Raw genomic sequence first — 24,518 nt, forward strand, 5'->3', positions numbered from 1 at the left:
AACGTAATGTAATGCAGGCGTTCCTAAAAAGGGACACAGGGATAGCGCAAAGGCTTGAAATCCAGAAATCCAGAAATTTTTTAAATGAATAATTAATTGTTCTTCAAAGTTTAAACTTTAGTTTCCAGATTAACCAAAATTAGACCACCGGGATTTTTAGCTTCCAGGGAGATCAAATTAGCCTATCCACATTTACATGAAAATCTAGGCTTTCGTTCACATGCAACGAACGCTCACGAAAAACCTTTTTCCTATCCAATGAAAAAACCAAGAAAGTCATTGAAATGTGATGGCTTACCAGTGAAAATCTTGCCTGGAAATGTGATGGTTTTTTTGTGGAAAAAATCAACCGTGAGCCGGTTTTATAACTAAAATATCCAAGAAATAGCTAGTTCTTATCAGGACAAACCCAATTCTCAATTGGTTTTTCGAAAATCCAACCATGGAAAATAGACTAGAGAGCAACTTTCTATGAGCACCATGGACAAGTACATGGATGTGCATGCACTAATAGATTGACTCATAGATCAACTTCCACATGTAGGTCTCGGACAATGGTGGACCCAAAACTCAAAGCAATGCCATAGGGTTACACAAACAAAAGAGAAAGAGGTGGATTCTGTGTAGAAGAATGAGAAAGGCAACTCACAACATATCATTTTTGAACAATATCGAAGAACTTCTTGGACTAAATCCAATACCCTTCATTTTGCAAATACCACTTTGAACACATAAAGTTCAATGTGTCCTAATGTAGAAGTCAAGGATGCCTTACCACGCACGATCAGACTTGAAAGTATCAATCCACAGAGATCAATTCAACTTGCATGTTAGCTAGTGCCTACAAGAGTGCATAGGGAAAAAATCCAAAATTACCATTGAGGAGCTAACCATAGTAAATAGATCAACACTTGTAAGAAGAATGCCAAGAAAAGACAAAAGCGTGTTGATCTTAAGTTGAAAAGCAAAGGTTTAACTACCATATAGGCACTACTCCAATTTTGAGTGCAGAACATGCAACAATAGTGTTCCAAACCAAGAAGGCTGCAACAAAAGTAGGTGAATATCCCAATCCTAAATGGCAATTGGCCAAAATAGATAAAGTCAAGGAATGGGTAAAAGTAATACAAGAGGAATTACAAGCTAAGGTAGCTTTGGAGACCATTAGCCTCCATAGCTTCTCCCATGCTTCACATATATATGTGGCTACTCAATCCCCAAAACTTGGTGATTCTAACATTGAACCACTCTACTTTGGCCAACATGCACAAGAGTGAGAGCTTGCAACTCCCCAATATGCATGGCATTATCAACTCCAATATTAAGAGATAAAACATGGTATCATCTTGATCCTTGCATCTAGAAACATCTCGAGTTTACTTGGAATCTTAATGAAAGGAATCCTTGCCATATGGCAAGCATTCAAGGATTGGATAGATAGAACTAAAGTTGTGTTCTCAACAAGTGATAAAAAACCTAGCCTTTCAAGTACCTCAACTCTAGGAGGCTTGGGGCTTCCTTGGGGTTCAACACCTTTTGGGAAGGAGTAGAGCATTATGCCATTCTTCTAATAGAAGCCCTTGGAGACTCTATCAAATATGGAATCTTTGATATGAAAGTTGGAGTTAGAATAGTTTAATAAAGATGTTCTCCACACATGCGAAAACCCACCATATGAACTTGTATATTTCCATTTGATTGTCATTGGTGGATTCAAAGTCCACTTTTGGTTAACTTTGTCATTATGAAAGGTGTTAACTATGTTATATTTCTTAGACATCCTCGGATGTGTAATGCACGATTGATTAAGGATTAGAATGATGGTGTAGAATTTCTAAAGAATAGGAAGGATGCAGTGTGAGTCAAAATAGAGACTTGGAGAATCTTTCCATTTGGCCTTGATGCAATTTCCAACATACTACATGGAGATACTAACTAGCCTCCTGCTCAATAACCTCTTGTCAGGAATATCCCATGCATTGAGGATGAGCAACACTGGATACACATGCTTAATACTCTTGAATTGTTGCTCATGGAGGAACTAGAGTATCAAGAAGCGTATGAATACTTGAGCTAGCAAAAAAATGATGATTTGAGCTTTACAGCCTACCTCAAACACTATGCTGTATGAATGGGCAGGATGGCACTAATCTAAGCTTTGCAACCTACCTTGGATGTTACTATTGTCCTACCCATATACATGCCATAGCGTGGCATAGTCTGCAAAGCTTAGATCACCATTTTTTTTGACATTTTTGGGCATTTTGAGGCAAAACTAAGCTCTTTGGCTTATCAAACCACAAATTTTTCATCAATAAATTTTTACATATAATTTTATAGAATTTGTTGTACTCTGGAAATATTAACACATGTAACACATAATGCTGATTTGTAGAATACTTCAAACTTATCATAGTTTAACATAAAAAAATAAAAAATATGCTTGAGAGAGATTACTAGAAAAATATATTGGTATTATAGTGCAAAGTACAAGGGGCTTTTTCTTTACAAGGCTATGCTTGGAATCCTAAGGCTCAATACATGTTTTAGGCCATTTTCAAGTGCTTGATTTTCTCATGGGCCTATTGATGTATCTTCTTAGCCACCTCTATCAGCAACCCAACCTTTATGCTCTTCTACATGGTAGTCTAGTTGGCTCTTATGGCTTTTCTAATGCCCATGGCTTGTAGTACCCTTCCATGCAGGCATGTACCCAAAACATGCTTCACCAACTCCTTTTTAACAAGAACGATCTTGTGCACCTTCGAGGTGATGATGGATGTACACAACACTTTTGATAGGGCCTTCAGGATAGAGAGGTGACCCCATCCATCTAGGGTGAATATGGCATGGACAATGGCAATGTCACTATGGGAATTTGGCCAATGTAGTGCCCTATCAAGGAATCCTTCTCGAACACTCCTTGGCCCTTTTGGTAACTTGCAAAATCATTGATGTCAAGCATTGTCTACATTAACATGAAGTTAGCTCAAAATAGTATGCATAGTAAAACAAAGTGTCTAGATGGACTATTGATATACTTACTTCCTACTCGATATCAGTAGCAACCTTTGAGGGTTTGGTCAGGTGCTAACTCTAGCATGCTACCCCAAGTCCACGGCATCTCCAAGAGCTATGAGTGTGCCTTTGTGTCTTTCAACTTTGGGTTCTTATACTCTACAAGCAAATCATCATACATGAGGGGGAAGCCATTGGCAATTGCCAGCATCGACAATTCCTCACTCTCCCTTACTCCAAAAAACTTCACCACATCATGGTGAAACATGAATTCCTTTTCATCAATGAAAACTTCGCTTATGCTATCTATGTGACAATCTACATCAATGGTAGAGGGTGTGGCCTCTTGATCACTGGAGCCACCTCCTAAGGTGCTGTCCACAAAAACTATAGCTTTATCGACCATGAGATCTAGAGCGTTTACCTCTTTCTATAACCTTTGCTTCCTCTCTAGCATTGTCTGTTGGTGAAGGTTTTGGATCAGGTACATCCTTTAGCAAGCCTCCCACATGCTTTTGAGCATCCACTATGATTGAAGGGAAGTCCTCACCTTCATTGACTAACAAAATGAAAGTGAGAATCCATGAGAGGTAGTTAGTGCCATGCTAATCAAAGCCGTATTCCCTGGCCTACTGAGGAGTGAGATACTTGAAGTAGGCAGGAGTGATATTTGCACAGAAACCACCTAGTCGTTTGCGAAATGCCTCTATGACATTAATATACTTTAGGAGTTTGTAGGGTACCCATTTCTCATTGGAGTCCTTGAACTTGATGGTATACTCTTCTAAGTTTGTTTTCATGTACTCAATAGGATATTGCAAGCTTGGGCCATGCCACAATACCTAACCTCTTGGTGAATTTTGTATCTTGAAGGAATTTCTTGAAGTAGTTGGAGAGTTGAAAAATGAAAATGAGGCTATCTAAATGGCTTTTATAGGCTATGGAGTTAAAGTTTTAGTTTTTTAAAATCCATTCAATTTTTCAAATAGAATTTTGATTTTTTTAAAAAAGTCACAAAACATTTCAAAATATGAAATATTAGAGAATCTAAATTACATATAAATAATTAAAAAATAAAAATCCATTAATCTTTTCATCGTAAATTTTTAATACATTATTTTTCACTCAAATTCTAACATGTTGCAAAGCACTCGATAACATATATTTCTTCTCCATTCTTTTGCCCATCTGAAAGAAAAAAAATCAAATAAGATTCGAAATATTGTGTCCCAACCAAAACAAAAAAAATCCAATATTAAACAAGCTCATCTTTCTACCACCAAAATAGAAGTTGAAGCTCTCCACATATGAATGCTTCCCATCAAGATAAGATGCTCATATAGATTTAGAAGACTCTAAAAATCACTTACTTTGATTGACTTGATCATTCCACCTGGCATATGACTTTGAATATCAAATGATTATTCCAAGTCTTCAATGGACTCCAAGGGAATCCATTGGCCCACTTTCTTCATCCAATGTCGATAAATAGAAACACATATACAATGATGAGCATGTGATCAAGTAACAAAAAGTAAAACTAGAGACTACCAATTTGCACGAAACGTTATTAACTTTGTGCACTCCACCCACCTCGTTCCATCCTTGTTCAAAATTGGAATAAAAAAGTCCTTAGTTATGTCCTTATAAATGAAAATGGAGGGACATTGATGCATATTAGTGGTTTTGAAAATATAAGAAAAAACATGATTTGATACAAATCATGAAAGACCCATCAATCTTAAAGCTCACCCGAATCTCAACAAGCTATGAATATCATGTATGATCTTCATTTTTAATGTCTGAAGTGTCTGCTCATTTGAAATGGGGCATTTGAAAGAATTAAGAAATGGACAAGGAAGCAATTCAAGAGAGCCATAAAATCAACTGATGTAGGCACTATATACATGAACTTTTAGAAGAAAATCTTGTGATGTAAAAGATATCTTGATGACTTTTCAATCATCATTGTTTTACCCACATCCATATGTAGAGCTTTGTGCATCCCATAAAAGATTTTCAAAGGATGATCCTCAAGAAAATTCGAAGGGAAAATATTTGACAAGAGAGAAGTAGTAAAAACCTCAAAAACATATGAGAAGCTAAGAACATAAAAGCACTAATTTACAATTCGAGGGGAAGAATGGTTGAAGGGTCCCAAAAGGTAGCTTCAAGTCCTTCACACCATACACATGTTTAATTGATGCATATGTATTTGTGCAGAGAAGGACTACGCTAACTGAAAAATATATATGATGTCTTGAAAAGGGATGCTATAGTAAATGAACCATAACTCTAGATATACTCCTCCAAATAAGGCAAATGACATGTCTAAATGTACAAGACACTCCTTAGTACCCATCCAAGCTCTTTGCAAGGGGTAACCAAGTGTGAAGGTCCAACCCTCTGAGACCTGCGCGGGACCCCCTTTGGACCCCGTCTAGGCCCCGGAGCAGCTCTAGACCCTTCCCCCAACTCTTCCATCTTGACCCCTCAACACGTTACGGGGCACCCCAACACGTCACAGAACGCGATACAAAGCATAACACGACGCGAGATTTGACAAGGGCCCATCTTGAGGGCTTTACATCATATTCATAGCTAGAAAGCATTTACAAGTTCGTCGAGGCTCAGCAAGGGACCATGTCACGGTGGGTGGGTGGAGTTATCAATGTGCTGCAACACGATGCCGACACCCTGGGTGAGGGAGCTACAAGATGCATTTAAAATAGACTCCTAACCTTGGAGACATAGTCTCTCATGCTCTCCCCTTCTTGTTGCTTGATGTTCATTAGCTAGAAAATGAGGTTATCCCCATATCCCACTTCAGAAAAATGCTCGATGAATAGGCCTTTCAGTAGTACAAAGGAGGCCTTCTCTACGGCATCTTGACCGGTGAAGCGGTGTGTCCTTTTTTTCCTAGGCAAATCCCAAAATCTTGTGCTTCCTTAGTATCACCCATGAGGTTGTTTGCCTCACATACTTGCTTGAATTGTTTGATGAAGCTGTAGGGATTATCACTAGCTTGGTATTTGTCTAGTTGTTTGACCACTAACAAAAAATTACATTGATCTCTATAGGGCTATCTCGGTTAGTATGGTCTATGTGATGTGTTATGCGACCTAAAGTATGTTTGATTGGTTGAACCATCATCTTTGCACGAGGTCTAAGAGAGAGCCTTGCAAAGAGCTCGTGGCTCCATTATTGAACAACATCCTACATATGCTTTCCATTTCTACTTACATGGTTGCAAGTTGCAGTTTAGTATCATTGTTGAGGTCAACCAAGCGATTGAGGGTAAGCATTCCCGACCTCTCAACTCTATCAACCGTAGCCTAGAAGTCATCATAACTACCCCCTGAATTGCCAAACGTATCCATGGTGTTGGCTGCAGTCCCCGTGGTCTCTAGGCAAACTAGGGTGATAATTTGATTGATGAGGTTACACAGAGCTGTGTTTGATAGGTCAAGAGTGTGGTTTTGACTCTAGTCCTTGTTGATGGAAGGAGTACTAAGCTCACGACCACTGTGTAAGCACATGAAACTCTAGCCCTAGGGTTTGTAGTCTCAGCTTGGGTCAAGAAAGATGTAGAGGTTTTCAATTCAAAGTTTGAATGTGTATATTTCAATCATTTGTGTGCGTTCTTTATCATTCTCCACCCTTTGTCTTCCAATTTTGGATGCCTTTGAAGAATTAAGAGTGAGCTCTCCCATTATGGATCACACCCCTAATTGTGGCATGCAAGATGTAGGTGCATGTATATCATGCACAAAGTAGTAGTATTGTAATGTGTGTGTGCCTAATTCTGTAAGTTCATGAGCACATAGGTACAATAGGTCATGTGTGTGTTGTTAAGAGGATTGAACCACACTAGTACATCGCATGTGTGCTTCTGTGCACCTAGATGTTGTAGTGGTGCACTAGGGCATCAATCCGTCTTGCCATTCCTACCAATCCTTTCTCCTAGTAGGTTGGATGATTGAGTGTGCAAGAAGATTAGGCGTCTTCTCACATGGCTACACAAGGGTACATGAGTTGCTCACAACACAATACAGAAAAATAATTTCCTTTCCCTAATTAATCACAAAAGAGAATAAGAAAAATAGAATTCTTTCAAGCACATGGAAGTGCCAATCATTAAATGCACTACACAAGGGTAATACATAGTGTAATGAACCTTTTCTTTTTTATGTATGCATCTCAATTGAAGTATTGTACGTGCTACTCTTAATAATCTTCATGTGCAAGCTATCAAGGTCTCTATATCTCTCTCTTCCTGCACTCACTCTCACCCCACCAAGAGGGGAGAGAGTCTCACGTGGGTGGTTAGGGAGGTCCTAGCCCATCCAACCTATGTGATGACACACAATGAGCTTTAAATGCTACCCTTGTGGTTAAGCTTACGATGTACCTACTATTGTTGTTGCATGGCCTTGGTGGTCATAATGATGATAGCTCTTCTCTCAATAGGGCACCTCCTTCCTTCCATATAGCAGTTCCTTTGCCCTTCTCGATGGTTCTTGAGGTAGTTCCTCCCTTGCTTCCAAAAAGTCTCAGCTTCTTCGATGGTGGCAAATCCTTCATAGGCTAAAAAGAAAGGAGATGTAGATGTGTTAGAGAGTATGCCAATGATGAATATGGTGATGATGAGGCTAAAAAAGAGTGCGACGATGACAATGATGGTAGGATGTTAAGTTGGCGGTAATTTGGCCACCTTACTATGCATAGAAGGGATAGTGGAAGAAGATGAAGAGGATGCATATAAAGATGACAATGCTGATTAAGATGACAATGCTAGTGATGACGATGCTGATGGAAGAGATGATGATGATGGTACTAATGATGAAGATGATGGTACTAATGATGAAGATGATGGTATAGATGTGATAATGATGATTGCACAAATGCTAATGTCAAAGATGATAGCACAAATGTTGATGAAGATTCCTCACATAGAGTAAGTGATTTGTATCTAAAACATAAAGGCCAATGTTGACAAGATACTCTTTGATCTTGTTAGACTAGACTCTATAGGTGCTTATTTCAGCCCACAAAGTGCCTTCTTTAACTTACACACATGTGTGGAATACTCTGTATCCTCATAATTTGTGTGCAAATCACCATACACCTTAACTTTTAAGCCTTTTTGCAAATAGAAAGTTTACATAGGTGATTAAGAAACTTTTAAGGCTATATTTGAAATAGAAATACACAACTTTTTGGAAATCACTATACAAGAAGGTAATCTTCATATCCATTTGGTCTGTAAGCTCTAACCTTTGGCTACGACCAAAGCAATCACACATCTAATAGTTACCATCCTAGCAATTGGACTAAATGTCTCATCATAATCTATGCCATATGTCTGCACATAGCCTTTTGCAACTAGCCTAGCCTTATACCTGCTAATAGAACCATTTGGATTATGATTTATTTTATAGACCCACTTACAACCAATAGATTTCTTATGCTTGGGAAATGGTACTAGATTCCAAGTCATGTTGACCTCTAATGTAGCCATCTCCTCATCCATTTCTACATCCCAATGAGCATGGCCAACAACCTCATCAAAACAAGTGGGCTCAATATCCTCAACTACATTCACCATATAAGCATAATGGTGAGATGTATAACCCTCAAAACTAAATCATTTAACATGATATCTCACCCTTCTAGACCTTCGTACCACTAGATCACTCAATGGATTCTTTACATTACCATGTGCTCTCTTACACACCTGGTGTCTTGACTGAAGAAATACCAAGCTCATCACCCAAGCTCTTTTAGCCACTAGAGTCTCCATTAAGAATCACATGACTGGTAGATGCATTATTACCATCTGACACTTTCTTCTTCTCTTTGTCATTATTTACAATGCTACTAGATGTGGGATTACTCCTTAGTCTTCTAGACCATAAGGACTAACTATAGATCTACTACCAGATGATATCTCTAGTCCACATGACTATCACGATCATCAACATCATTCAATGCACCTCCACTAGATACATACAAACTTCTCATCTCATAAAAATAGCATATGTGCTCATCCTAAACTCACCACTGATGACAAGGTTATAACAACAATACCCTTTCTGCTCAGTAGAATATCCCATTTCTTGCTCATCTAAAACTGTCCCACCACTGACAAGGTTATAACATCCCTCCTTGCTCACCCAAAACTCACTACTAACAAGGTAATAACATCCCTCCTTGCTCACCCAAAACTCACCATTAACAGGGTTATAACAATTATACCCTTTCTGCTCAATAGAGTATCTAATGAAAATATATATTTTAGCCTTTAGGTCTAATTTCTTCATTAACTCATTAGGCACATGAATATATGCAATACAACCAAACACTTTCAAGTGTGATATATCAAGTTTCTTACTTGTAAAATATTCTTTAGAAACTATACCATGAATTATAATTGTGGAAGACCTGTTTATAATGTAGATAGCAGTATGAGTAGCATCAAACCAAAAATGTTTGGGCATATTTTTCTTAGCCATCAATGCATGTGCAGCTTCTGTATTATATCTATTTTTTCTTCTTACAATTCCACTTGTTGTGGGATATACCTGCATGTAAACTGTCAATTTATCCCATGAGACCTAAAAAAGGTCACTAAACTCATTAGAGAGGTGTTTTACCCTCTATCTGACTTCAAGCACTTAACTTTCAAGCTTATTTTTATTTCAAAAATAGCCTTGGAAGTTTTGAAGTGCACAAATACTTCATTATTTTCCTTAATGAAATATATCCAGAGTTTTCTAGAGCAATCGTCAACAAATGTAACAAATTACTTATTTCCACCAAGAGATACATTCTTGGTAGGTCCCCAAACATCTATATGCATAACATCAAGTATATTCTTGCTTACGTCGCTAGCATGTGAAAATGGTTGCCTTGCCTACTATCCGAATTGATATGCTTCACAAACTTTATATAATTCTACAACTCTAAATATAGGTAAACCTCTAACCAATCCTTTGGAGAGTGCATAAATTTTAGCCTTTGCAAATTTCCATGTCCAATACATTTGTACTATATGTCAATGTTTGCAACCACACTTTTTTCTTTAGCATACATATCAGTATGTATAATAGGGATTGAGCATTCAAAGTAAACATGTGGCCAACTATGCTTCCTTTTGCAATCAACCTGCACTTATTATTAAAGTCTTCAACAAAACAACCCTTTGCATTAAATCTAACTTACAGCCCTTGCTCTACTGTATTTGATCAATAGATATAAATTTATTTGTGATGGATGGTACATATACAACATCTGACAAATACCTTGTCTAACCATCATGTAAGGACAATTGAATTCTTTCAATATATGAAATCAAATGGCATGAACTATCACATGTCTCCATATATCCTAAACTTTCTAAATCTTGCATCTCTCGAAACCATTCATCATGGTTGTTCATATGATTAGATGCATCCAAGTCAACATACCATATATAATCAGGTATCCCTTTTTTGTAACAGTTTTCACTTGGGGAGTCCACCTATAAGAAATCATCTATAAAATGTGCGTTCAAAATATATTAAGCAATACCCGTTCTTTACATGTTATGAGGCCTTAAAAAAACCCCTTTTACTTTACTAAACTTACAATTTTTTTCAAAATGTAATTAAAAACTCTCTTTTGTAAATATAATATTGTAAATTTTACTAAATATAATATGCTTTCTTTTGAACTCATGTGGTATCTTACATGTTCTATAAGGTGTACTCCCTAGGAGTATTCAATCGTATGCTACATGATAACAAACACTCATTTTTATTATCATTCTATCTCGAAGATAATACATAACTTCCTTGCTGCAATTTCCCACTATAAATGTCATCCTTCTTATAAAAACAATGGGCTACAATATGATATGTTCTTCCATAGTAATGGTAGACAATACCAGAATTGCAACAACCTCTATTCTTCCATCCACCTCTTCCTCTAGAGCTCCCATTGCCTCTAAAATTACCAGTCTCCTAAAATGTGCATATAACCAAACAATTGATTTAATTGGTTTTGTTGGTTACCATTAGCAGGAGGGGTCACCACAACCTCTTGAAGAGGATCTATTGCATTCCCTTTCTAAACTTCACTAAAAATCATGGACTGATTTGCTACTTCTTTTAGATAATTCACTTGTATCTTGATCTCTTTTATAATCATAAGAGAGACTAACTCGTCAAAATCTAGAAATGGCTCCATACATACATAAAAGTAACAAAAGATTTCTAGGCCTTCTCATCATTAAGGCCACCCAAAGTAGATAAAACCAAATCATCATCATCAAGCATTGCATCAGTAGCTATTAAGACATCTACAATGCTTCCACCTTCAAAACATACTCATTTATAGACATATTCCCTTTCTTCAAAGTATTCAACTCTTACTTGAGTTGGATCTTCCTTGCCTTTATATTTACCAAAAAACATATTCTCAAAGGTTGTCCAAGTTACATGTGAACTTTTTGCATTTCTAATATATCCCAACATAGTGTTATCAAATGATTGTAGATAGCCAATACATTTCCTTTTTGTCTTTTGCATTCCATTCTTTTCATGTCTTTAGTTCTTCTACAATTGCAGGATCACTTAGCTTTGATTCCTTTTCTTCCCCTGAAACAAATAGAGGAATTTTCCAATAAATTTTTTTGTCACACACAACTTCCATGATGGGTAGTTATTCTTGTCTAGCTTCTCAATAATAGGATTTTCACTATTCTTAGCCATTATGATAATATTGAGTACTAAATAGCAATACACTAGATAGTCTTTTTCATTGATTGCTCAACAATATATATAATCTACAGCCTATTTACAAATAAATCTTATGTTTTCTTCTTGACAAATACCTCAAAACTCACAAATTTGAAATCTATAACATGTGCACTAGAGAATAATCCACACATTCCAAATTATATGATGCCTTGAAACTAATGTCTACGACCTTGCAGAGCTAAAATGGGCCCCTTGCAAAATGGCCTTAGATGGCTAGAAACATAGTGCTAAACCCTAAAGGACTTATCTATAAAATATACATTGTTCTACCTGTACATAAAATCTCAGATTTTTGCTCTACCCTACTTTTGGTACCTCCATAGGCACTATCCAAGGGAAAGAGAGAGAATAAAAAAGTTTCTTATTGATTGCTTGCTTGCTTGAATCCTTGCTTCTTCTCCTTCACTTTAGCCTTCAAAACCAACCTCTCTCAATGGTATCACTCTAATACCATGTCATGAATCACGTGGTGGGGAGACTTGCTTGAGCTACTATATCGAATTCACACACCATATATATAAGAGAAAGCTCACTTAAGAATGCAAACTCACTCAAGAATGCAAGAAGAGAGATGGAGGCCAAAAAAGGTTTTCTTGTTGATTTTTCTTCCCTCTTCCTCTCACAATAGAATGTTAAACATGACTGAATAGAGAAGGAACAAAGTTGTCATGTTCTTAATCTTAAGAGTGGAAGGAAGCAAGCTATCTTCTATGGGAATGATTCTTATGTTTAGTTTGAGTCCCAATGATGTTAAATTGATCATGATTATTGCATAAGAAACGATCATTCATTGAAAGTAAAGACTATTCATGGGCTTAGAATGAAGGAAGTCATGCATGGATCATGCATTATAAGATGTCAAATTATTTAGGAAAAAAAGCTTGTGATGTTGTGGGTTGCATCTCCTTTTGCAAAGTATCCAAATGACATTGTTGTGTTTTGTTGACTTTGTATTTTTAAGAAAAGATTTGTTGTTTTGGGAAGGAGATGGCCTTTTTAACCAAGATAAGTTGGTTGATTTGCATGGAATATTCAAAGTAATCATTTGGATTAATGTTTGTAGATAGAAATATTTTCTTAGTTATTAATGATAGGTGATTTTCCTTAGTGTCGTGTAGCAAGAGCCCATTCACCAAGGCGTTGATTTGACTATGTTAGAGGCTAGGATAGGTCCTAGATGCGAGAGGTCTCTCTATAGGGTAAACATTAGGCTAAGAGGCGACTAGGGCACCAAGGGGGCTCTAACTATAAATCCATTGGTTCTGTCGAGGATTGGCAAGGATTGGCCTAATTCCTATGAGCCCAAGATGAACTTCATGGAAGGCCTTGATATTAGATAAGGATAGATTGGTGGATCATGTACCAAGAGATTTGGACATGAGTCCTAGATTAAGGGATAGAATGCCAAGGTGGCATTGCAAATTGGAGAAGGTGCAAGATAAATCATTAAGGGAGGTATGGACTAAAACACGGCCTTTTAGATTAGGAGTTAATATCCTATTCAAGCAAGAGAGATTTGGCATGGACCAATATAAGAGGGGATAGAGTACACATTTTATCTAGTTTGCTTTCCATCTTTGACTCACAGGGGTGGTTTCTCTAAAAAATTAAGTGGTTTTGGGTTCTTTTCCTATTTTAAAATTGTGGTCCCTTCCCAATAATATCTCGTGACATGCCACATATAAAGGGAGTTGGAGGGACTTTTGATTTTTTAAATTCAAACTTGATTTCCTCGATATTAATTTTTTTTATTAGTTGCTTGAAATATAGGTGCATATGCCCAATGGCAAGAACCATGATGAGTGAAATATTATATCCCATTGCCACACGGGATACGTGCAAGAGTTCGTGAAGTCGCTCGCCCGCAGGGACACTTTGCGAGATGGAAGCAAAGGATGATGAAGAGCACTCAACTCAAGGTAAATACATGGAGCAAAAATAATGCTTGGGTTTCATATTTGATCGATTACATACATTGGCATAAAAAAAGAAGTGGGAATTCAATCTTCACAATACATCATAACACATATTCTCATACATAGAATTCTTGATTGATGCATGCAAAGGATAGATTAGAAGAAGTTCAATGAATCGATTCACAAGAGTTCTTCAAAGTTTGGTCACAAAGAGAGCATACCAAAGAGAGCATAATTTGTCATGAATATGCATGAAAAGAGAAGGGATTTGAAAGTGTTTTGACAATGTAGATATGGTACTTCCAAGTAATAAGGTTCCAAAGGGTGTGAAGGTCTCATCCAAATAATCATATTCTCCAAATCCATTTAAAAGTTTGGCAGGTTTGTCACTCCTTTCCCATGCACCATAGCTGGACAGAATACTCGTCATCAACTGCGTCTTTATCTCTTGTCAGTTAGTTGCCATGTACACAGCATGAGTTCTGCATAAACAACACCATTATTCCTTCGAGATATTCTCCTCTCTTTCTCTCAAAGCCTTCAGCGCGTATACTGCTTATTCTGAATGTCGTTAATAAGCACATTCTTTTCCAATCTAAAGTAACGATGTCTTCCGTTTTGCACTCCTTCGAATTCCTGAAGAAGATCCTTGCATACGATTCTGCATCGTCAGCACGAACTCCGGATGCACCGAGGGTACTTGGTGCAATGAGGGCGAGACAACCCAGCTTCTCATACATTGGAAGGTAGACCAATGAGGGCGAGACAACCCAGCTTCTCATACTCGTCAGATCACCAATGAGGGCGAGACAACCCAGCTTCTCATACATTGGAAGGTAGACAACCCAGCTTCTCATACATTGGAAGGTAGACCAATGAGGGCGAGACAACCCAGCTTCTCATACTCGTCAGATCACCAATGAGGGCGAGACAACCCAGCTTCTCATACATTGGAAGGTAGACAACCCAGCTTCTCATACATTGGAAGGTAGACCAATGAGGGCGAGACAACCCAGCTTCTCATACTCGCGTCGTCAGACCAATGAGGGCGAGACAACCCAGCTTCTCATACATTGGAAGGTAGACCAATGAGGGCGAGACAACCCAGCTTCTCATACTCGTCAAACTTGGACGGGTCAAGGTTCTCAGGTGCTCAGCGGGGATGATCTAATCTGTGTCTATGGTGTCTTGATCCACAAAGCTTTCCAGTGAGCAGGGAATAGAAGACGGGGAAAATTTCCTGCATGATGAACTTCGTAACTGCAATTCTGCATATTGGAAGCTGTGTCGTGCTTATCGTCATCGAATTGCTTCTGCATTGTGGTCTGAACTCTGTAAGCTCTTGTATCTGCCTGATGATCAGACATTTTCCTTCTCTAGCAATCATCATATCTGGCGCCCCCTTTCCCTCAGAGATGGAGTTACTTCCATTCCTCTGACAGCTAGGATAGACCGTCAATATCGTGTGAGTGTTCTGATTGTGAATCTCTGTTGCCAGCTACCAGCTGCCTTTAAATCCTCGCCACCCTCTGATCAATATCATAATCCTCGGTCAGATAGCAACTGCCCTGACAATCCTTTAACTATTGTCGATCTTGCAGTTTTAACTGAGAGCTCTTTCCTGCATCAAAATCCCAGCTTCGTGGGCAGGCTTGTCCTCTTCCCTCCTGGCGGAAGCTGCCATGCTGGTCCTCCTTAGTTATCATCCTCTCCTCTCTTTTTTCCGTTCTCTTCCATAGTTGCATATCTCCTCCACACACAGTCCGAAAATCTTGTAGCTCTTCTTATTAAAGGTAAGGCTTTTTATATTTACAAAAGCTATTCTCTTCTATCGTTATCCTATCCCGGTGATCTTCCATTCATACTGGACTTGTAAAGTGAGGGATAAAAGGAATTCCAAAACTTGTGATTATGAACCTTTTGTGAACTTCCTCTACTTGCATTCAAGCTTTTGCTTGAGTCACTCGCATTGCTTTTCTTCAAAACATCATTTCCCATGAATTTCCACGACAAGAGAAGAGTGTTTAATATGGTTTATGAAGGGAGCATCCTGTAGCGGGGTGCAATGTTCCTCTCATTTTGGAGACTTCTTGCAAAAACATTTGTTGCATTTGAGCTTGATGAGATTCCACAAGTTGTAGCATCATTGTCTGCAGTAAACGGGAGATTTTCACATAGAAATTCTAGCTTCAATTGACGTTGAACTTGAAGACTTCCAATACAATGTAGTGGTCTCCCATCAGACTCTATTGATACATTCAGTTGTTGACTGAAAGAAGCATCCAAGTTCATACTCTACTCTTGCTTTGAAAGCGGTAGAACATCCATCACAACACAAATCACTCTTGATCTTAACTTCATAAAACAAAAGGAAAACCATTTAAAAAAACTACAAGCCAATGTCCAAGTCAATTGTGGGGGTTCTCCAAGATTCAAATGTTTCTCCCATTTCTTTCCTTTACTGCCTGTGTTAGGAAGAGCTGTATCTAAAGAAGCTACACTTTCATCACTTCCTGTCCTGAGTCATGCATTGTGCCATAACAAGGAAATACGCTTTGAAGCAGATCTTTGTGCTCATTCACTCATGATTCGAGAAATTTTGCAATGTTGGATCCATGCGATGCAATCAATAAAACGATGTCCACACAAAAATTATGAATGCGCTAAAAAGAATGTGCCTAGCCTAACTACATATGCTCGTGCGTCATGCAAAATGCAAACACAAAAGACACACACAACGGAAAACAAATTCCTAATGACATTGACTAAAGAGTTGAAAATCGTGGTGAAAACTCCGCCCTCAAGTATGCAATGGTAGACGTGCAGCGTCATGACACCATGAAAAGTGAATTGTGGGGTCCATTAGCCATTATAAGCAATAAATACCTTAAATTTGTGCAGGGGATAGAACCTATGACCTCTCCTTCAAAGGCCTAGGTTCTTACCACTAGGGTGAAGAGCCAATTTTGAAAGAACACATGGCCTATAGCCAAATAAACCAAAATAGCTATGTCTATTACATTATTTTCCATTGAAAAAAACCTATTTTTTAGGAGAAAATCACAATTACTCTCATCTTAGCTTTCAAACCCACCATGTTGATCCATTAGAAAAAGTAATCCTTCTACTAATCAATTTCTTATGATGCCTTTTTTGAGTCCATATCCCCCCTAATGACTTTTTTGTAACTACTTTCAAAGGATTGTTTGACATTGTATTTGTATCATTGATAATAAATTATATGAAGAAACTAATGTTAATGGTTAATTAAGAAAGATATCTTTCCATGTCAAATATAATTGTGTTAGGATAATTAGATAACTAAAACATGTCCTTGAGAAAAGTAGAAGGGTGAGATCCTCAATGAGTCTATCTTATGGATAGGTGGTCTTGGTTAGCCGAGAGTTTTCTTTCAAGGCAATGGAATTAGGAAAGGGTTGAATGCTTGACTACCAACCGTGTCATCTTAGATCCTACTCAATTTTGTTTTAGGGGACCAAAGTCGAGACTATACCCTATGGGTAGAGGGATTGACGTGTATATCTCCCCCTCGTGTCTCACTTGCTATAAACTAAGCGTGTCATTGATATGGTCCAATTTGAGTTAAGCTGTTAGGTAACCTTAGGATCAAATTAGAAACTCGGATTCAAGTTGATTGTTATGGATTACCGCCAAAACCTTGTGTTGCAAAGTGGACTCAAGCAAACCTAAGTGACAAACCCTGTGTTATTCTAAGGAGTACTGGGTGGAGTTGCTTAGGATTATCTCTTTATAGGCCACTAAATTCATACCACTAAGGGCTCCACAGTTGGGCATGTTATACGTGCTATTAGAGCAAAAAAACATGAATAAGTTAGAAAAATTCTATACATGCATTTATTTATCAGAGTAGCACAATCGTAGAAGCTTGACAAGTCCCAACACATAGATCCTACAATACAAACTTATCCTACACAACAATAACTCCTAGATTTATCTCGAGATGAGGACATCTCGATTCCTTTAAGGAGAAGAGGATGTAGCTATCCGATTTCTTTTTCTCCCACTAGTGTGACTCGAGGTGGCTTGGGAGGGGGAAAGTTTCAAAGATTAAAATCTTTAAAAATACTTTTTTTTAAAGTTAAAAGAAAGTTTTTAAAAAAAAGTTACATTCAATATTACATTCAATATTGGGTGCCACCATTACCCTCAAATTGATCACAGTCTCTCCCTCTTGGATCCAACAATTAGATCATTTACCTTGAATGCATCTAGCTCCATAACTACAATGTGGTCACCATTGAATCTACCTCAAAGGCATCAAAAGGAAACCAAGCCTTAGCTTAAGGCTACAAAGGCTAGTCCTTTCTTTTTTAATTTCACTACGAGAGAGAGAGAGAGAGAGAGAGAGAGAGAGAGAGAGAGAGAGAGAGAGAGAGAGAGAGAGAGAGAGAGAGAGAGAGAGAGAGAGAGAGAGAGAGAGAGAGAGAGAGAGAGAGAGAGAGAGAGAGAGAGAGAGAGAGAGAGAGAGAGAGAGAGAGAGAGAGAGAGAGGAGGAGGAGGAGAGAAGTAGAGGAAGAGATGAAAATAAAAGAGGGAAGGAAGATAGAGAGAAAAAGAGAGAGATAAGAGTTAGGGAGAGAGAAAAGATAAAGAAGAAGAGAGACAAGGAAGATAGGGAGTGAGAAAGAAATAGAGAGAGTCACGGATAGAAAAGGAGAGAGAGAGAGAGAGAGAGAGAGAGAGAGAGGAGAGAGAGAGAGAGAGGATTTCTTGAGGAAGTTTGAAAGGGCAGCAATGCATATACATGTTGTAGTCTTGCGAAAGCTCTATTGAGATTGGAAACTTGAGATGACATCATGATGATGTCTTGTACTTAGCTACTCCATCAAGCCAAGCAACATTTGACCCACAATTCACAAAGGACCCTTGGGTACCCATTACGCTTCTATTCCTATTTTCAACGATCCTAAACGTGATTGAATAGAAAAGGAAGAGATTTGTCATGGTCTTAATCCTAAAAGGAGTAGGAAGCGAGTTGTCTTTCATGGGAATGATTCTAATGTTTAGGTTGAGTCCCAATGGTATTAAATTCTTCATGATTATTGCATGAAGGAATGATCATTCATTGAAAGTAAAGTTTATTCATGGGGTTAGAATGAAGGGAATTATGCATGTTAAATTATTTAGGGAAAAAGCTTGTGATGGTGTGGATTGCATGTCCTTTTGCAAATTATCCAAAGGACATTGTTGTGGTTTGTTAACTTTGTATTTTTAAGAAAAGGCTTGCTAGTTTGGGAAAGAGATAGTGTTCCTAACCAATATAAGTTGGTTGATTCACATGTAATATTCAAAGTGTTTGTTTATATTGATGTTATAGAAAATGAATGTTTTCCTTGTTGGGGTAAAAGGCCCTTGGGCCTGCTCGTGTACAGTGACCGCCCATATTCTTTATTGATATTTATATGAAAGTGCAATAAGGCTGTCATGACATTGTTGACAACACCTACATTGTGTGTGCTCTTCTCTCCCGCGTCTCCTGCATCCCTTTCAAGTGGTATCAGAGCCACTCCTTCGCGAGCTCTTCCCGGCATCTACATGAAGTATGAGATCCAAATACCACATGCATTGTTATGGCATTGTCGCCTAGGCCATGTACGCCGCACTGAGATGGATGCTTTATGTGATATGGGCTTATTGCATGCTCTTCCCCATGCTACTTGCCCTCATTGTACTCATGGTCCGTGCAAAGCCTCTTTGGCTTATGGCGATCGTGTGAGGCATGCTCCTCTAGATCTAGTCCATATTGCAGTATATGGGCCTATGCCTTCCCAGTCACTTGGTGGAGCGTCCTCTTTTGTGACCTTCATGGATCATGCTACCCACCGTGTTTGGGCTTACCCTTTGGTACGAATTGAGGATGCTGTTACTATGCTTGACAGGATTATGGATTCTGCTGGTAGTAGGCCTAGATGCTTGCAGATGGATTATGAGAGTCATGCTATCTCTCCCAGCTTACAGATCTCTTGTCAGCAATATGGCATTGATTTCTTATGCCCACTGTATTATGGGATTGCTCATGGCATGTGCCTGACTTTATAGGCAAAGGTTGCTTCTATGCTTACCACAGCTAGGTTGTCTTATGGATTTTGGGCTGAGGCCCTTTCGACGGTCTACTTGGTTAATTGGACGTCGTGTTTCTCTTTGGATGTTATTACTCTGCATGAGGCATGGAGTGGCATGAGACCCTCCTATGATCACTTGAGGATGTTTGGCTGCCAGGCATTTGTCAGTATGCCACATGAGCCTATGCCACGCAGATGCATACTCCTTGTTTATGGAGATGGTGACTTTACGGCTTACAGGTTTTGGGGTTTAGATGCCCACCATCAGGTTCTACGCAACCGTCATGCTGTCTTTTATGAGATGCAGACACCTCTCAGGCCTCTTGATGTGCGTTCAGTGCGCTTTATGGCTGATTCTTTATTCATATGTATATGAAAGTGCAATAAGGCGGTCATAACATTGTTGAGAGCACCTACATTGTGTGTGCTCTTCTCTCCTGCGTCTCCTACATCCCTTTTATTCCTAGCTATTGATGATAGGCTATTTGCCTTGGTTATGTATTTGCACAAAAGTTCTTGTACCCTAATGGGTGGATTTCTGGTTACACACTAAAACTCCCCCAAGGGGTGGGAGCCCTTCACCAAGGGGTTGGTTTGACTGCATTGCTAGGACTGCCCTCGGATATCAGAGGTCTTTCCATAAGGAGGACATGGTTATGTACTAAACCTTCCCCAAGGTTACTGGTAGGATCCCTTCACCAAAGGGGCCAGTTTGATCATGCTGGAGACTACGACTAGCCCTAGATACGAGAGCTCTCTCCATAGGGAGGATGTTTAGACTAAGAGGTGACAAGGATGCTAGGGGGCTCTAGCTGTAAATCCCTTGGGACAACTAGTGTAACCCCTACAAGCTAAGTATGAACTTCTTGGAAGGCCCTAATACTAGATATGGGCAGATTGGTGGATCATATGCCAAGAGACTTGGATATGAGTCCTGGATTAAGGGACAGAATGCCAAGGTGGCATTGTACATTGAAGAAGGTGCAAGATAAATACATTGTTTTGTAACTTCTTTCAAATGATTGTTTGACATTGTCTTTGTGCTTATGACAAAAAATTACATGAAGAAACTAGTGTTAATGGTTAATCAAGAAAGTTGTCTTTGCATGCAAAACATAAACATGTTAGGATAATTAGATAACTAAAATACATCCTTGAGGAAAGCGGGAGGGTTAGATAAACATGCTTAATTGCCCAGGTTATCATCTTAAATCCTAATCAATGTTTTTTTAGGGGACCAGAGTTGAGACTATACCCTATGGGTAGAGGGGTTGATGCATATCACTCCCCCTCATTTCTCACTCACTATGAACCAAGTGCAACATTGATCTACTTTGGTTTGAGTTGACTTGCAAATGCAATGGCTCAAATTTTGATGCTATTTAAGCTACTAGGTGACCTTAGCATTGAATTAGGAACTTAGATTAAGGTCGATCCTTATAGGTTACAATCAAAACCTTCCATTGCAAAGTGGACTCAAGCAAACCTAGGTCATAAACCCTATGTTATTTTGAGAAGCAGCATGCATCATCACTTGGGATTATTTCTTGATAAGCTACTAAATCTGTGCCATCGAGGGGTCATCAATTGAGCACATTACAAATTCTTATTAGCATGATAGCTTGTGTGATTATGAGCTTTGTACACAAAAAATTTGTTTCCTTTCTCAAGCAATGTGTGAGGCTGGACACAATTTTGCCACCAATAAGCTTTCTCTTTCCAAACAAAAGGCTCTGATACATAACCTATTGTTGAATGAAATGCATTGTGTTCTTTTCCTTTGGATTCCAAGCATGATATTATTTTTTATTTGATCATGGCCTCTTAAGCACTTTTGTTGTAGCTAGTTGAGTCATGCAATGTGCTTTTCTAAGTCCTAGAGTATATGGTGGATTCCCTATTTGTACGATGTTTTTATGAGTTTATGCACTCCTAGTTGCACTCTAATTAGCAATAAGTACTAAGGTTGGTCAATTGTGAAAGTAACCCTAACTACTAGTCAAGTGTGGTTAGATATCTCTTGACCCTAGGGATGTAACCATAAGGCCTAGCTTGGGCTATCTGAATTTCTACAGTGCAACTATTTGAGGTGATGACATGTGATGTGCTTACTAAATTATTTCGCATGTGGTGATGCCCTATCTAGGTCTAGGTTGCATAGTGACCTAATGGTTCCTAAGGTTGCAAGTTGTAATGCAAGAAATTTGCCCATAAGTCTTTGCATTAAAGTTGGAAGAGAACCTTTACTTTGGAGGCTTTAGGGGTTAGTATAAAAGGGGCATGAGGTGTCAATGCAATAACTTTTTTTGGATCATTTGAAAATTTACCAAGTACTTTTAATTAGTGACCACTAGTTTTAGCAATAATTATCATCTTGTATTTCTTGTGGCAACTATGGCTCCATTATGTAATGGATTAATGGAAGAAGTTTCTCCATGACATGGCCACATTTAGCATTTTCTATTAAGTTTCCATCCTTTCTAACATTCATTATTGGATTAATTTCAATTAGAGCAGCCCTTCTTTTCATTGGTATCAGAGCTATAATCACATCCAACCAGTAGGTCAAATTGAAGATTTAGATATGGTGTTTGTGGTTAGAACATGTAACTGCGGTTACAAATCTTGGTTGCTATATCAAGTCTGATTGGGAAACTTCTACCATTAACCATGGCTACAGTTGAAAACATTGTAGAGGATCTTGCAAAAGAATGGTGGTCTTCTTCCTATTTTCGCAGGTCGTCATCGAATTTCATCTTATTTTGAAGGACGTTTTGACAAAAGGAGAGCTACAAGAGACTAGAGGGAACTAAAGTGACCTCTACCTTTTGAAAGTAGGGATTTATCTTTTTCTTTCTCATCTTTCTCAAGCTCTTCCTTTGAGCTTCTATGGTAGATCTACTCCAATATCTCCTCTCCTATGCATATTCAAGAGCTTGGTTGCTTATCCAAGTCTTGTTCTTCTCAACAAATGGAGCATGCTTTCTAGCATTGTTAGAGAGTTTGAAGACAATGAAATGTGGCTATTGATCAATGTAGTATACACTATCAAGAGGCAGCAAAATAGGTTGGGGACAGCTCCATGATCCCTGATTTGTTGCTTGAAGGCTTTTAGGACTCCAGACATTAGCTCTATAGGACAAGAAAGAATGGTAAAGATCATCCTGTTCTTGGCTTTCCTCTGACAAAACCCTGCGGTATAGCAGTACAAGATCCTGGATAGCACTCTTTAGCTCCATTTTGAACTTCAAAGGCTTCAAGGCTATTGCATAGGAGGATTAGGAAGACTGTTATCTTTATAAAATTGCCTTTCTTGGCATTCATATGCAGGAGCAGCAACAGTTGATTACATAGAAGAAAGAAGAAGAAGAAGAAAGCAATACAATAGGTCTGCATCCCGGCTCCAAGTGCACTGTTACAAGTGCTATTCTTAATAAAAGGAGCAGCACCACTGGTTTAAGCATCAGAAAGAAGAAGAAGAAGAAGACAGGAGAAATTCTCTGCCACTTTTTGCACACTCTGGTCTGCAACCTTTCCAGGTGCTTCTGTGACAGTATAATCTTCAAGCATTTCAATTGCAGGTCCTGTTTCCATTGTAGTAAGAGCACGAATAAAAACTACCTGAAAACTTGGGGGACCTCCTTCTACTACAGCTAGTGCAGGCTTTCATTTCATAGGGTTGTGCTCTCCGCTCCTGGGATGATAAGGGAAGAAGGCATAGATGTGGATGGTACAAAGTGCAGATTTGGATCTCCAACAAGCTTCCTTACAAGATAGAGTAATGGCTTCTCAAAGTTGTAGTTAGTTCTAGCAAAAATTCCATAATACATCACCATTGTTGGCCTATCAAGCCCTAATTCTGCCAAACATTTCTTAGTTGTTTCCGCAAACTTCTTGAGGGAGTCCCTGCTTATTCTACCCTTCAGGAAAGGAGCTACAATGTAATCCGTATGAAGTATGAAGCCCTAATGCTTTGTCGACAAGGACACTGTTCGCAACAAGAACTGTCGAGATTAGCATCTAAATTAGTGCTAGATAGGTTGCTATTGCACGCCTACCTCAGGAACGGGATCAGGTGATGTAGAGAAGGTCCTCAAGCTTGCTTCTTTTGTGCAAGGTTGCTCATAAAGCTTGGAAGCAAACTGTCAAATCAGTTGCGAGCCAGGAAACGCCATATCTGAAAAAAGAAGCTTGAAACTAGAATCAGATGAAGGAGAACGAGAAAGATTGTGGCTCAAGCATATTACAAACCAGGCAAGGCATGACTAAGACTTTCATCACTATAGCACTAGCGAAGTCCAATCTCTTTTTAAGCTCCATTGATGTCATTATTGAAGGGGCCTGAAAAGCAGACACATGAATGTTGTCTTTGTGACCTGCATAAATTTGGTGTGCAACTGCAATGATATGGTGGTAATTTATAATTGTTGTGGACATAGACACTCTTCCTGTGCATCTTGCTAGGCTGAATCTTGAGATCTAGTTGAGATGGAGCAACAATCTTCAGTAGTCAATCTGGGGCAGACTTGGAAGAGGAGAAGAACATCTTCTCTTGATTAGAGAGAATATGCTGATTTACATGACTGATGAACAACCTCTTCAGAGAGAATGTTGTGCTTCAAATTAAGTCCAACAAGAAGTAATTGAGCCAGTCCTCCTTGATGTTGCAGCAATAGCAC

At 38.6% G+C, this 24,518-nt stretch overlaps 1 pseudogene; it reads right to left on the minus strand.

Moving 5' to 3' along the window:
- Nucleotides 1-13,979: 13,979 nt before the first annotated feature.
- On the minus strand, nt 13,980-23,433 carry LOC148018702 (3-isopropylmalate dehydratase small subunit 1-like; annotated as a pseudogene).
- Nucleotides 23,434-24,518: the final 1,085 nt, after the last annotated feature.

The sequence above is a fragment of the Lygodium microphyllum genome, chromosome 20 (assembly GCF_053477565.2).
Source record: "Lygodium microphyllum isolate KBCC chromosome 20, Lygodium_microphyllum_v1.1.10, whole genome shotgun sequence".
Lineage (NCBI taxonomy): Eukaryota > Viridiplantae > Streptophyta > Polypodiopsida > Schizaeales > Lygodiaceae > Lygodium > Lygodium microphyllum.